Source organism: Camelus ferus, chromosome 36, assembly GCF_009834535.1.
Source record: "Camelus ferus isolate YT-003-E chromosome 36, BCGSAC_Cfer_1.0, whole genome shotgun sequence".
NCBI lineage: Eukaryota > Metazoa > Chordata > Mammalia > Artiodactyla > Camelidae > Camelus > Camelus ferus.
Window position 1 is genome coordinate 23134136 of NC_045731.1, and position 15916 is coordinate 23150051.

Genomic DNA, 15916 nt, shown 5'->3' on the forward strand with positions numbered 1-15916 from the left:
TCACTGTAAAACGGAGTTGGAGCTCGTACCTACCCATATATATGTATGGAGTAGAGTTTGCAAGTGAAAAGTAAATTTGTGTTCCCAACAAACTAGGTGAAGGACGGCATTCACACACACTTATCTCTCAGAACAGAGCATGTGGAGAGAATTCGTTCATCTAGCACAAAGGAAACGGGTTGTAAGGGAAACTTTTACTCTGGTTTCTCAGTCTGTTTACTAGTGCCTGTATGAATTTCCTGCAGTTTTCACTGTAATACAGAGTTGGAGCTTGTAACTCCCCTTATATATGTATGGAGTGGAGTTTGCAAGTGAAAAGAAACTTTGTGTTCCCAATAAGCTAGGTGAAGGACGGCTTTCACACCCACTTATCTCTCAGAACTGAGCATGTGTAGAGACGATCGTTCATCTAGCACAAAGGAAACGGGTTGCAGGAGAAACTGTTACTCTGGTTTCTCAGTCTGTTTCCTAGTGCCGGTTTGAAGTTCCTGCAGTTTTCACTGTAAAACGGATTTGGAGCTCGTACCTCCCCATATATATGTATGGAGTGGAGTTAGCAAGTGAAAAGTAACTTTGTGTTCTCAACAAGCTAGGTGAAGGACGGCTTTCACACACACTTACCTCTGAGAACTGAGCATGTGGAGAGACGTTCGTTCATCTAGCACAAACAAACGGGATGCAAGAGAAAATTTTACTCTGATTTCTCAGTCTGTGTCCTAGTGCCGTTTGAAGTTTCTGCAGTTTTCACTGCAAAACCGAGTTGGAGCTCGTACCTCCCCATATATATGTATGGAGTGGAGGTTGCACCTGAAAAGAAACTGTGTTCCCAACAACCTAGGTGAAGAACGGCTTTCACACACACTTATCTCTCAGAACTGAGCATGTTGAGAGACGTTCGTTCATCTATCAAAAAGGGAACGGTTTGCAGGAGAAACTTTTACTCTGGTCTCTCAGTCTGTTTCCTAGTGCCGGTTTGAAGTTCCTGCAGTTTTCACTGTAAAACCGAGTTGGAGCTCGTACCTCCCCGTATATATGTATGGAATGGAGTTTGCTACTGAGAAGAATCTTTGTGTTCCCAACAAGCTAGGTGAAGGACGGATTTCACACACACTTATCTCTCAGAACTGAGCATGTGGAGAGACGTTCGTTCATCTAGCACTAAGGAAACGGGATGCTAGAGAGAATTTTACTCTGTTTTCTCATTCTGTTTCCTAGTGGAGGTTTGAAGTTCCTGCAGTTTTCACTGTAAAACCTAGTTGGAGCTCGTACCTCCAAATATATATGTATAGAGTGGAGTTTGAAACTGAAAAGAAACTTTGTGTTCCCAAGAAGCTAGGTGAAGGACGGCTTTCACACACACTTATCTCTCAGAACTGAGCATGTGGAGAGACTTTCGTTCATCTAGCACAAATGGAACGGGTGGCAGGAGAAACTTTTACTCTGGTTTCTCAGTCTGTTTCCTAGTGCCGGTTTGAAGTTCCTGCAGTTTTCACTGTAAAATCGAGTTGGAGCTAGTACCTACCAATATTTATGTATGGAGTGGAGTTAGCAAGTTAAAAGAAACTTTGTGTTCCCAGCAAGCAATGTGAAGGACGGCTTTCAGACACACTTATCTCTCAGAACTGAGCATGTGGAGAGACTTTCGTTCATCTAGCACAAAGGAAACGGGTTGCTAGAGAAAATTTTACTCTGGTTTCTCAGTCTGTTTCCTAGTGGCGGTTTGAAGTTTCTGCAGTTTTCACTGTAAAACCGAGTTGGAGCTCGTACCACCCCATATATATGCATGGAGTTTAGATTGCAACTGAAAAGAAACTTTGTGTTCCCAACAAGCTAGGTGAAAGACGGCTTTCACACGCACTTATCTCTCAGAACAGAGCATGTGGAGAGACGTTCGTTCATCTAGCACAAAGGGAATGTGTTTCAGGCGAAACTTTAACTCTGGTTTCTCAGTCTGTTTCCTAGTGCCGGTTTGAAGTTTCTGCAGTTTTCACTGTAAAACCGAGTTGGAGCTCGTACCTCCCCAATATATGTATGAAGTGGAGGTTGCTCCTGAAAAGAACTGTGTTCCAAACAAGCTAAGTGAAGGACGGCTTTCAAACACACTTATCTCTCAGAACTGAGCATGTGAAGAGACGTTCGTTCATCTATCAAAACGGGAATGGATTGCAGGAGAAACTTTTACTCTGGTTTCTCAGTCTGTTTCCTAGTGCCGGTTTGAAGTTCCTGCAGTTTTCACTGTAAAACCGAGTTGGAGTTAGTACCTCCCCATATATATGTATGGAGTGGTGTTTGCAACTGAAAAGAAACTTTGTGTTGCCAACAAGCTAGTTGAAGGACGGCTTTCACACACACTTATTTCTCAGAACTGTGCATGTGGAGAGACGTTCGTTCATCTAGCACTAAGGAAACGGAATGCTAGAGAGAATTTTACTCTGGTTTCTCAGTCTGTTTTTTGTGCCGGTTTGAATTTCCTGCAGTTTTCACTGTAAACCCGTGTTGGAGCTCATACCTCCAAATATGTATGTATGGAGTGGAGTTTGAATGTGAAAGAAACTTTGTGTTCTCAACAAGCTAGGTGAAGGAAGGCTTCACACGCACTTATTTCTCAGAACTGAGCATGTGGAGAGACTTTCGTTCATCTAGCACAAAGGGTACGGGTTGCAGGAGATACTTTTACTCTGTTTCTTCCGTCTGTTTCCTAGTGCCGTTTTGAAGCTCCTGCAGTTTTCACTGTAAAACCGAGTTGGAGCTCGTACCTCCATATATATATGTATGGAGTGGAGTTTGCAACTGATAAGAAACTTTGTGTTCTTAAAAAGCTAGGTGAAGGACGGCTTTCACACACACATATATCTCAGAAATGAGCATGTGGAGAGACTTTCGTTCATCTAGCACAAATGGAACGGGTTGCAGGAGAAACTTTTACTCTGTGTTCTCAGTCTGTTTCCTAGTGCCGGTTTAAAGTTCCTGCAGTTTTCACTGTAAAACCGAGCTGGAGCTTGTACCTCCCCATATATATGTATGGAGTGGAGTTTGCAACTGAAAAGAAACTTTGTGTTCCCAACAAGCTAGGTGAAGTACGGCTTTCACACACACTTATCTCTCAGAACTCTGTATGTGGAGAGACGTTCGTTCATCTAGCACAAATGGAACTGGTTGCAGGAGAAAGTTTTACTCTTGTTTCTCAGTCTGTTTCCTAGTGCCGGTTTGAAGATCCTGCAGTTTTCACTGTAAAACAGAGTTGGAGCTCATACCTCCAAATATATATGTATGGAGTGGAAATTGAAAGTGAAAGAAACTTTGTGTTCCCAACAAGCTAGGTGAAGGACGGCTTCACACACACTTATCTCTCAGAACTGATCATGTGGATAGACTTTCGTTCATCTAGCAAAAAGGGAACGGGTGGCAGGAGATACTTTTACTCTGCTTTCTCAGTCTGTTTCCTAGTGCTGGTTTGAAGTTCCTGCAGTTTTCACTGTAAAACCGAGTTGGAGCTCGTACCTACAAATATATATGTATGGACTGGAGTTTGCAACTGATAAGAAACTTTGTGTTCTTAACAAGCTAGGTGAAGGACGGCTTTCACACACACATATATCTCAGAACTGAGCATGTGGAGAGACTTTCGTTCATCTAGCACAAAGGGATCGGGTTGCAGGAGAAACTTTTACTCTGTGTTCTCAGTGTGTTTCCTAGTGCCGGTTTAAAATTCCTGCAGTTTTCACTGTAAAACCGAGTTGGAGCTTGTACCTCCCCATATATATGTATGGAGTGGAGTTAGCAACTGAAAAGAAACTTTGTGTTCCCAACAAGTTAGGTGAAGGACGACTTTCACACACACTTATCTCTCAGAACTGAGCATGTGGAGGGACGTTCGTCCATCTAGTACACATGGAACGGTTTGCAGGAGAAACTTTTTCTCTGGATTCTCAGTCTGTTTTTTGTGCCGGTTTGAATTTCCTGCAGTTTTCACTGTAAACCCGTGTTGGAGCTCATACCTCCAAATATATATGTATGGAGTGGAGTTGAAAGTGAAAGAAACTTTGTGTTCCCAACAAGCTAGGTGAAGCATGGCTTCACACACACTTATCTCTCAGAACTGAGCATGTGGACATTCTTTCATTATCTAGCACAAAGAGAACAGGTTTGTAGGAGATACTTTTACACTGCTTTCTCAGTCTGTTTCCTAGTGCCGGTTTGAAGTTCCTGCAGTTTTCACTGTAAAACCGACTTGGAGCTCGTACCTCCCCATATATATGTATGGAGTGGAGTTTTCAACTGGAAAGAAACTTTGTGTTCCCAACAAGATATGTGAAGGTCGGCATTCACACACACTTATCTCTCAGAACTGAGCATGTGGAGAGACGTTCGTTCATCTAGCACAAATGGAACGGTTTGCAGGAGAAACTTTTCTCTGCTTTCTCAGTCTGTTTCCTAGTGGCGGTATGAAGTTCCTGCAGTTTTCCACCGTAAACCGAGTTGGAGCTTGTACCTCCCCTTATATATGTATGGAGTGGAGTTTGCAACTAAATAGAAATTTTGTGTTCCCAACAAGCTAGTTGAAGGATCGGCTTTCACACACACTTATCTCTCAGAACTGAGCATGTGGAGAGACGTTCGTTCATCTAGCACAAAGGGAACGGGTTGCAGGAGAAATTTTACTCTGATTCCTCAGTCTTGTTTCCTAGTGCCGGTTTGATCTACATGCATTTTTCACTGTAAAACCGATTTGGAGCTCGGACCTACCCATATATATGTATGGATTGGAGTTTGCAAGTGAAAAGAACTTTGTGTTCCCAACAAGCTAGGTGAAGGACGGCATTCACACACACTTATCTCTCAGAACTTAGCATGTGGAGAGAATTCGTTCATATAGCACAAAGGAAACGGGTTGTAAGAGAAACTTTTACTCTGGTTTCTCAGTATGTTTCCTAGTGACGGTTTGATGTTAATGCAGATTTCACTGTAAAACCGAGATGGAACTAGTAGCTCCCCATTTATATGTATGGAGTGGAGTTTGCAAGTAAAAAGAAACTTTGTGTTCCCAACAAGCTAGGTGAAGGTCGGCTTTCACACACATTTATCTCTCAGAACTGAGCATGTGGAGAGACGTTCGTTCATCTAGCACAAAGGGAACGGTTTGCAGGAGAAACTTTTACTCTGGTTTCTCAGTCTGTTTCATAGTGGCGGTTTGAAGTTCCTGCAGTTTTCACTGTAAAGCCGTGTTGGAGCTCGTACCTCCCCATATATATGTATGGAGTGGAGTTTGCAACTGAAAAGAATATTTGTGTACCCAACAAGCTAGGTGAAGGACGGATTTCACACACACTTATCTCTCAGAACTGAGCATGTGGAGAGACGTTCGTTCATCAAGCACTAAGGGAACGGGTTGCAGGAGAAACTTTTACTCAGGTTTCTCAGTCTGTTTCCTAGTGCCGGTTTGAAGTTCCTGCAGTTTTCACTGTAAAACCGAGTTGGAGCAAGTACCTCCCCCTATATATGTATGGAGTGGGGTTAGCAAGTTAAAAGAAACTTTGTGTTCCCAGCAAGCAATGTTAAGGACGGCTTTCACACAGATTATCTCTCAGAACTGAGCATGTGGGGAGACGTTCATTCATCTAGCACAAAGGAAACGGGTTGCTAGAGAAATTTTACTCTGGTTTCTCAGTCTGTTTCCTAATGCCGGTTTGAAGATCCTGCAGTTTTCACTGTAAAACCGAGTTGGAGCTCGTAGCAACCCATATATATGTATGAATTGGAGTTGCAACTGAAAAGAAACTTTGTGTTCCCAGCAAGCTAGGTGAAGGACGACTTTCACACACACATATCTCTCAGAACTGAGCATGTGGAGAGACGTTCGTTCATCTAGCACAAATGGAACGGGTTGCAGGAGAAAGTTTTACTCTGGTTTCTCAGTCTGTTTCCTAATGCCGGTTTGAAGATCCTGCAGTTTTCACTGTAAAACGGAGTTGGAGCTCGTACCTACCCATATATATGTATGGAGTAGAGTTTGCAAGTGAAAAGTAAATTTGTGTTCCCAACAAACTAGGTGAAGGACGGCATTCACACACACTTATCTCTCAGAACAGAGCATGTGGAGAGAATTCGTTCATCTAGCACAAAGGAAACGGGTTGTAAGGGAAACTTTTACTCTGGTTTCTCAGTCTGTTTACTAGTGCCTGTATGAATTTCCTGCAGTTTTCACTGTAAAACAGAGTTGGAGCTTGTAACTCCCCTTATATATGTATGGAGTGGAGTTTGCAAGTGAAAAGAAACTTTGTGTTCCCAATAAGCTAGGTGAAGGACGGCTTTAACACCCACTTATCTCTCAGAACTGAGCATGTGTAGAGACGATCGTTCATCTAGCACAAAGGAAACGGGTTGCAGGAGAAACTGTTACTATGGTTTCTCAGTCTGTTTCCTAGTGCCGGCTTGAAGTTCCTGCAGTTTTCACTGTAAATCACAGTTGGTGCTCGTACATCCCCGTATATATGTATGGAGTGTATTTAGAAACTGAAAAGAATTTTTGTGTTCCCAACAAGCTAGGTGAAGGACGGATTTCACACACATTTATCTCTCAGAACTGAGCATGTGGAGAGACGTTCGTTCACCTAGCGCAAATGGAACGGGTTTCAGGAGAAACTTTTCTCTTGTATCTCAGACTGTTTCCTAGTGCCGGTTTGAAGTTCCTGCAGTTTTCACAGTAAAACCGATTTGGAGCTAGTACCTCCCCATATATATGTAAGGAATGGATTTTGCAACTGAAAAGAAACTTTGTGTTCCCAACAAGCTATTTGAAGGACGGCTTTCACACACATTTATCTCTCAGAACTGAGCATGTGGAGAGACGTTCGTTCATCTAGCACAAAGGGAAAGGCTTGCAGGAGAAACTTTTACTCTGGTTTCTCAGTATGTTTCCTAGTGCCGGTTTGAAGTTCCTGCAGATTTCACTGTAAAACCGTGTTGGAGCTAGTAGCTCCCCATATATATGTATGGAGTGGAGTTTGCAAATGAAAAGAAACTTTGTGTTCCCAACAAGGTAGGTGAAGGACGGCTTTCACACACACTTATCTCTCAGAACTGAGCATGTGGAGAAGCGTTCGTTCATCTAGCACAAAGGGAACGGTTTGCAGGAGAAACTTTTACTCTGGTTTCTCAGTCTGTTTCATAGTGGCGGTTTGAAGTTCCTGCAGTTTTCACTGTAAAACCGTGTTGGAGCTCGTACCTCCCCATATATATGTATGGAGTGGAGTTTGCAACTGAAAAGAAACTTTGTGTTCCCAACAAGCTAGGTGAAGGACGGATTTCACACACACTTATCTCTCAGAACTGAGCATGTGGAGAGACGTTCGTTCATCTAGCACAAAGGGAACGGATTGCAGGAGAAAATTTTACTCTGGTTTCTCAGTCTGTTTCCTAATGCCGGTTTGAAGTTCCTGCAGTTTTCACTGTAAAACCGAGTTGGAGCTCGTACCTCCCCATATATGTGTATTGAGTGGGTTTAGCAAGTTAAAAGAAACTTTGTGTTCCCAGCAAGCAATGTTAAGGACGGCTTTCACACAGATTATCTCTCAGAACTGAGCATGTGGGGAGACGTTCGTTCATCTAGCACAAAGGAAAAGGGTTGCTAGAGAAAATTTTACTCTGGTTTTTCTGTCTGTTTCCTAGTGGCAGTGTGAAGTTCCTGCAGTTTTCACTGTAAAACCGAGTTGGAGCTCGTAGCACCCCATATATATGTATGAATTGGAGTTTGCAACTGAAAAGAAACTTTGTGTTCCCAACAAGCTAGGTGAAGGACGGCTTTCACACACACAAATCTCTCAGAACTGAGCATGTGGAGAGACGTTCGTTCATCTAGCACAAATGGAACGGGTTGCAGGAGAAAGTTTTACTCTGGTTTCTCAGTCTCTTTCCTAATGCCGGTTTGAAGATCCTGCAGTTTCACTGTAAAACTTAGTTGGAGCTCGTACCTACCCATATATATGTATGGAGTGGAGTTTGCAAGTGAAAAGTAAATTTGTGTTCCCAACAAACTAGGTGAAGGACGGCATTCACACACACTTATCTCTCAGAACTGAGCATGTGGAGAGAATTCGTTCATCTAGCACAAAGGAAACGGGTTGTAAGGGAAACTTTTACTCTGGTTTCTCAGTCTGTTTCCTAGTACCGGTATGAATTTCCTGCAGTTTTCACTGTAAAACAGAGTTGGAGCTTGTAACTCCCCATATATATGAATGGAGTGGAGTTTGCAAGTGAAAAGAAACTTTGTGTTCCCAACAAGCTAGGTGAAGGACGGCTTTCACACCCACTTATCTCTCAGAACTGAGCATGTGTAGAGACGATCGTTCATCTAGCACAAAGGAAAAGGGTTGCAGGAGAAACTGTTACTCTGGTTTCTCAGTCTGTTTCCTAGTGCCGGTTTGAAGTCCCTGCAGTTTTCACTGTTAACCCCAGTTGGTGCTCGTACATCCCCGTATATATGTATGGACTGTAGTTAGAAACTGAAAAGAAACTTTGTGTTCCCAACAAGCTAGGTGAAGTACGGCTTTCACACACAGTTATCTCTCAACACTGAGCATGTGGAGAGACGTTCGTTCACCTAGCACAAATGGAACGGGTTTCAGAAGAAACTTTTACTCTAGTTTCTCAGTCTGTTTCCTAGTGCCGGTTTGAAGTTCCTGCAGATTTCACTGTAAAACCGAGTTGGAGCTAGTAGCTACCAATTTATATGTATGGAGTGGAGTTTGCAAGTGAAAAGAAACTTTGTGTTCCCAGCAAGCAATGTGAAGGACGGCTTTCAGACACACTTATCTCTCAGAACTGAGCATGTGGAGAGACATTCGTTCATCTAGCAAAAATGGAAAGGTTTGCAGGAGAAACTTTTACTCTGGTTTCGCAGTCTGTTTCATAGTGGCGGTTTGAAGTTCCTGCAGTTTTCACTGTAAAACGGATTTGGAGCTCGTACCTCCCCATATATATGTATGGAGTGGACTTAGCAAGTGAAAAGTAAACTTTGTGTTCTCAACAAGCTAGGTGAAGGACGGCTTTCACACACACTTACCTCTGAGAACTGAGCATGTGGAGAGACGTTCGTTCATCTAGCACAAACAAACGGGATGCAAGAGAAAATTTTACTCTGATTTCTCAGTCTGTTTCCTAGTGCCGGTTTGAAGTTTCCTGCAGTTTTCACTGTCAAAACCGAGTTGGAGCTCGTACCTCCGCATATATATGTATGGAGTGGAGGTTGCACCTGAAAAGAAACTGTGTTCCCAACAAGCTAGGTGAAGAACGGCTTTCACACACACTTATCTCTCAGAACTGAGCATGTGGAGAGACGTTCGTTCATCTATCAAAAAGGGAACGGTTTGCAGGAGAAACTTTTACTCTGGTTTCTCAGTCTGTTTCCTAGTGCCGGTTTGAAGTTCCTGCAGTTTTCACTGTAAAACCGAGTTGGAGCTCGTACCTCCCCGTATATATGTATGGAGTGGAGTTTGCTACTGAAAAGAAACTTTGTGTTCCCAACAAGCTAGTTGAATGACGGCTTTCACACACACTTATCTCTCAGAACTGAGCATGTGGAGAGACGTTCGTTCATCTAGCACTAAGGAAACGGGATGCTAGAGAGAATTTTACTCTGGTTTCTCAGTCTGTTTCCTAGTGGCGGTTTGAAGTTCCTGCAGTTTTCACTGTAAAACCGAGTTGGAGCTCGTACCTCCCAATATATATGTATGGAGTGGAGTTTGCAACTGAAAAGAAACTTTGTGTTCCCAACAAGCTAGGTGAAGGACGGCTTTCACACACACTTATCTCTCAGAACTGAGCATGTGGAGAGACGTTCGTTCATCTAGCACAAATGGGAACGGGTTTGCAGGAGAAACTTTACTCTGGTTTCTCAGTCTGTTTCCTAGTGCCGGTTTTGAAGTTCCTGCAGTTTTCACTGTAAAACCGAGTTGGAGCTAGTACCTCCCCATATATATGTATGGAGTGGAGTTTGCAAGTGAAAAGAAACTTTGTGTTCCCAACAAGCTAGGTGAAGGACGGCTTTCACACACACTTATCTCTCAGAACTGAGCATGTGGAGAGACGTTCGTTCATCTAGCACAAAGGAACGGGTTGCAGGAGAAACTTTTACTCTGGTTTCTCAGTCTGTTTCCTAGTGCCGGTTTGAAGTTCCTGCAGTTTTCACTGTAAAACCGAGTTGGAGCTCGTACCTCCCCATATATATGTATGGAGTGGAGATTTGCAACTGAAAAGAAACTTTGTGTTCCCAACAAGCTAGGTGAAGGACGGCTTTCACACAGCACTTATCTCTCAGAACATGAGCATGTGGAGAGACGTTCGTTCATCTAGCACAAAGGGAACGGGTTGCAGGCGAAACTTTTACTCTGGTTTCTCAGTCTGTTTCCTAGTGCCGGTTTGAAGTTTCCTGCAGTTTTCACTGTAAAACCGAGTTGGAGCTAGTACCTCCCCATATATATGTATGGAGTGGAGGTTGCTACTGAAAAGAACTTGTGTTCCAACAAGCTAGGTGAAGGACGGCTTTCACACACACTTATCTCTCAGAACTGAGCATGTGGAGAGACGTTCGTTCATCTATCACAAAGGGAACTGGATTGCAGGAGAAACTTTTACTCTGGTTTCTCAGTCTGTTTCCTAGTGCCGGTTTGAAGTTCCTGCAGTTTTCACTGTAAAACCGAGTTGGAGATAGTACCTACCCGTATATATGTATGGAGTGGAGTTTGCAACTGAAAAGAAACTTTGTGTTCCAACAAGCTAGTTGAAGGACGGCTTTCACACACACTTATCTCTCAGAACTGAGCATGTGGAGAGACGTTCGTTCATCTAGCACTAAGGAACGGGATGCTAGAGAGAACTTTTACTCTGGTTTCTCAGTCTGTTTCTAGTGCCGGTTTGAATTTCCTGCAGTTTTCACTGTAAAACCGAGTTGGAGCTCGTACCTCCCAATATATATGTATGGAGTGGAGTTTGCAATGAAAGAAACTTTGTGTTCCCAACAAGCTAGGTGAAGGACGGCTTTCACACACACTTATTCTCTCAGAACTGAGCATGTGGAGAGACTCTCGTTCATCTAGCACAAAGGGAACGGGTTGCAGGAGAACTTTTACTCTGGTTTCTCAGTCTGTTTCCTAGTGCCGGTTTGAAGCTCCTGCAGTTTTCACTGTAAACCGAGTTGGAGCTCGTACCTCCCCATATATATGTATGGAGTGGAGTTTGCAACTGATAAGAAACTTTGTGTTCCTAACAAGCTAGGTGAAGGACGGCTTTCACACACACATTATATCTCAGAACTGAGCATGTGGAGAGACTTTCGTTCATCTAGCACAAATGGAACGGGTTGCAGGAGAAACTTTTACTCTGTGTTCTCAGTCTGTTTCCTAGTGCCGGTTTAAAGTTCCTGCAGTTTTCACTGTAAAACCGAGCTGGAGCTTCGTACCTCCCCATATATATGTATGGAGTGGAGTTTGCAACTGAAAAGAAACTTTGTGTTCCCAACAAGCTAGGTGAAGTACGGCTTTCATACACACTTATCTCTCAGAACTCTGTATGTGGAGAGACGTTCGTTCATCTAGCACAAATGGAACTGGTTGCAGGAGAAAGTTTTACTCTTGTTTCTCAGTCTGTTTCCTAGTGCCGGTTTGAAGATTCCTGCAGTTTTCACTGTAAAACCGAGTTGGAAGCTCATACCTCCAAATATATATGTATGGAGTGGAGTTTGCAAGTGAAAGAAACTTTGTGTTCCCAACAAGCTAGGTGAAGGACGGCTTTCACACACACTTATCTCTCAGAACTGAGCATGTGGAGAGACTTTCGTTCATCTAGCACAAAGGGAACGGGTTGCAGGAGATAACTTTTACTCTGGCTTTCTCAGTCTGTTTCCTAGTGCCGGTTTGAAGTTCCTGCAGTTTTCACTGTAAAACCGAGTTGGAGCTCGTACCTCCCAATATATATGTATGGAGTGGAGTTTGCAACTGATAAGAAACTTTGTGTTCCTAACAAGCTAGGTGAAGGACGGCTTTCACACACACATATATCTCAGAACTGAGCATGTGGAGAGACTTTCGTTCATCTAGCAAAAAGGGAACGGGTTGCAGGAGAAACTTTTACTCTGTGTTCTCAGTGTGTTTCCTAGTGCCGGTTTAAATTTCCTGCAGTTTTCACTGTAAAACCGAGTTGGAGCTTGTACCTCCCCATATATATGTATGGAGTGGAGTTAGCAACTGAAAAGAAACTTTGTGTTCCCAACAAGCTAGGTGAAGGACGGCTTTCACACACACTTATCTCTGAGAACTGAGCATGTGGAGGGACGTTCGTCCATCTAGTACACATGGAACGGTTTGCAGGAGAAACTTTTTCTCTGGTTTCTCAGTCTGTTTTTTCTGCCGGTTTGAATTTCCTGCAGTTTTCACTGTAAACCCGTGTTGGAGCTCATACCTCCAAATATTATGTATGGGAGTGGAGTTTGAAAGTGAAAGAAACTTTGTGTTCCCAACAAGCTAGGTGAAGCATGGCTTCACACACACTTATCTCTCAGAACTGAGCATGTGGACATTCTTCATTTATCTAGCACAAAGAGAACACTTTGCCAGGAAATACTTTTACACTGCTTTCTCAGTCTGTTTCTTATTGCCGGTTTGAAGTTCCTGCAGTTTTCACTGTAAAACCGAGTTGGAGCTCGTACCTACAAATATATAGTATGGAGTGGAATTTGCAACTGATAAGAAACTTTGTGTTCTAACAAGCTAGGTGAAGGTCGGCTTTCACACACACATATATCTCAGAACTGAGCATGTGGAGAGACGTTCGTTCATCTAGCACAAATGGAACGGGTTGCAGGAGAAAATTTTACTCTGTGTTCTCAGTTGTTTCCTAGTGCCGGTTTAAAGTTCCTGCAGTTTTCACTGTAAAACCGAGTTGGAGCTTGTACCTCCCCATATATATGTATGGAGTGGAGTTTGCAACTGAAAAGAAACTTTGTTTTCCCAACAAGCTAGTTGAAGGACGGCTTCACACACACTTATCTCTCAGAAATGTGATGTGGAGAGACGTTCGTTCATCTAGCACAAATGGAACTGGTTGCAGGAGAAAGTTTTACTCTGGATTCTCAGTCTGTTTCCTAGTGCCGGTTTGAAGATCCTGCAGTTTTCACTTTAAAACCGAGTTGGAGCTCGTACCTCCCCATATATATGTATGCAGTGGAGTTTGCAAGTGAAAAGAAACTTTGTGTTCCCAACAAGCTAGGTGAAGGACGGCTTTCACACACACTTATCTCTCAGAACTGAGCATGTGGAGAGACGATCGTTCATCTAGCAAAAAGAAACGGGTTGCAAGAGAAACTTTTACTCTGGTTTCTCAGTCTGTTTCCTACTGCCGGTTTGAAGTTTCTGCAGTTTTCACTGTAAAACCGAGTTGGAGCTCGTACCTCCACATATATATGTATGGAGTGGGGTTGCACCTGAAAAGAAACGTGTGTTCCCAACAAGCTAGGTGAAGGACGGCTTTCACACACACTTATCTCTCAGAACTGAGCATGTGGAGAGACGTTCATTCATCTAGCACACATGGAACGGGTTTGCAGGAGAAACTTTTTCTCTGGTTTCTCAGTCTGTTTCTTAGTGCCGGTTTGAATTTCCTGCAGTTTTCACTGTAAACCCGTGTTGGAGCTCATACCTCCAATATATATGTATGAGTGGAGTTGAAAGTGAAAGAAACTTTGTAGTTCCCAACAAGCTAGGTGAAGAACGGCTTCACACACACTTATCTCTCAGAACTGTGTATGTGGAGAGACGTTCGTTCATCTAGCACAAATGGAACTGGTTGCAAGAGAAAGTTTTACTCTGGTTTCTCAGTCTGTTTCCTAGTGCCGGTTTGAAGATCCTGCAGTTTTCACTGTAAAACCGAGTTGGAGCTCGTACCTCCCCATATATATGTATGGAGTGGAGTTTGCAAGTGAAAAGAAACTTTGTGTTTCCAACAAGCTAGGTGAAGGACGGCTTTCACACACACTTATCTCTCAGAACTGAGCATGTGGAGAGACGATTCGTTCATCTAGCAAAAAGAAATGGGTTGCAGAGAAACTTTTACTCTGGTTTCTCAGTCTGTTTCCTAGTGCCGGTTTGAAGTTCTGCAGTTTTCACTGTAAAACCGAGTTGGAGCTCGTACCTACCCATATATATGTATGGAGTGGAGGTTGCACCTGAAAGAAACTTGTGTTCCCAACAAGCTAGGTGAAGGACGGCTTTCACACACACTTATCTCTCAGAACTGAGCATGTGGAGAGACGTTCGTTCATCTAGCACAAGGGAACGGGTTGCAGGAGAAACATTTTCTCTGGTTTCTCAGTCTGTTTCCTAGTGCCTGTTTGAATTTCCTGCAGTTTTCACTGTAAACCGATGTTGGATCTCATACCTCCACATATATATGTATGGAGTGGAGTTTGAAAGTGAAAGAAACTTTGTGTTCCCAACAAGCTAGGTGAAGGACGGCTTTCACACACACTTATCTATCAGAACTGAGCATGTGGAGAGACGATCGTTCATCTAGCACAAAGAAATGGGTTGCAAGGAGAAACTTTTACTCTGGTTTCTCAGTCTGTTTCCTAGTGCCGGTTTGAATTTCCTGCAGTTTTCACTGTAAAACCGAGTTGGAGCTCGTACCTCCCCATATATATGTATGGAGTGGAGGTTGCACCTGAAAAGAAACTGTGTTCCCAACAAGCTAGGTTAAGGACGGCTTTCACACACACTTATCTCTCAGAAATGAGCATGTGGAGAGAAGTTCGTCATCTATCAAAAGGGAACGGTTTGCAGGAGGAAACGTTTACTCTGGTTTCTCAGTACTGTTCCTAGTGCCGGTTTGTAAGTTCCTGCAGTTTCACTGTAAAACTGAGTTGGAGATCGTACCTCCCCTATATATGTATGGAGTGGGTTTTTGCAATGAAAAGAAACTTTCTGTTCCCAACAAGCTAGTGAATGTCGGCTGTTCACAACACCACTTATCTCTTCAGAACTGAGCATGTGGAGAGACGTTCGTTCATTCTAGCCACATAAGGAACGGGATGCTAGAGAGAACTTTTTACTCTGGTTTCTCAGTCTGTTTCCTAGTGGCCGGTTTGAAGTTCCTGCAGTTTTTCACTGTAAAACCGAGTTGGATGACTGTACCTCCCCATATATATGTATGGAGTTGAGGTTTTTTGCAACGGAAAGAAACTTTGTGTTCCTCAAACAATGCTAGGTGAAGGACGGCTTTCACACACACACTTATCTCTCAGAACTGAGCATGTGGAGAGACGTTTGTTCATCTAGCACAAAGGAACGGGTTGCAGGAGAAAATTTTACTCTGGTTTCTCAGTCTGTTTCCTAGTGCCGGTTTGAATTTCTGCAGTTTTCACTGTAAAACCGAGTGGAGCTCGTACCATCCCCATATATATGTATGGAGTGGAGTTAGCAAGTTAAAAGAAACTTTGTTTCCCAGCAAGACAATGTTAAGGACGGCTTTCACACACAGCTTATCTCTCAGAAACTTAGCATGTGGAGAGACGTTCGTTAACATCTATCACAAAGGAACTGGCTTGCTAGAGGAAACTTTTTACTTCTGGTTTCTCAGTCTTTTCCCTAGTAGCCGGTTTGAATGTTCCTGCAGTTTTTCACTGTAAAATCCGATGTTGGAGCTCGTAGCCTCCCCTATATATTTATTGGAGTAGATGTTAGCAACGTGAAAGACAACTCTTGTGTTTCCCAACAAGATAGGTGACAGGACGGCCTTTCCACGCACACTTATCTCTCAGAACTGACCATGTGGATAGACGTTCGCTCATCTAGCACAAAGGTACGTGTTGCAGGGGCAACATATACTCTGCTTTTCCAGTCTGTTTCCTAGTGCCGGTATGAAAGTTCCT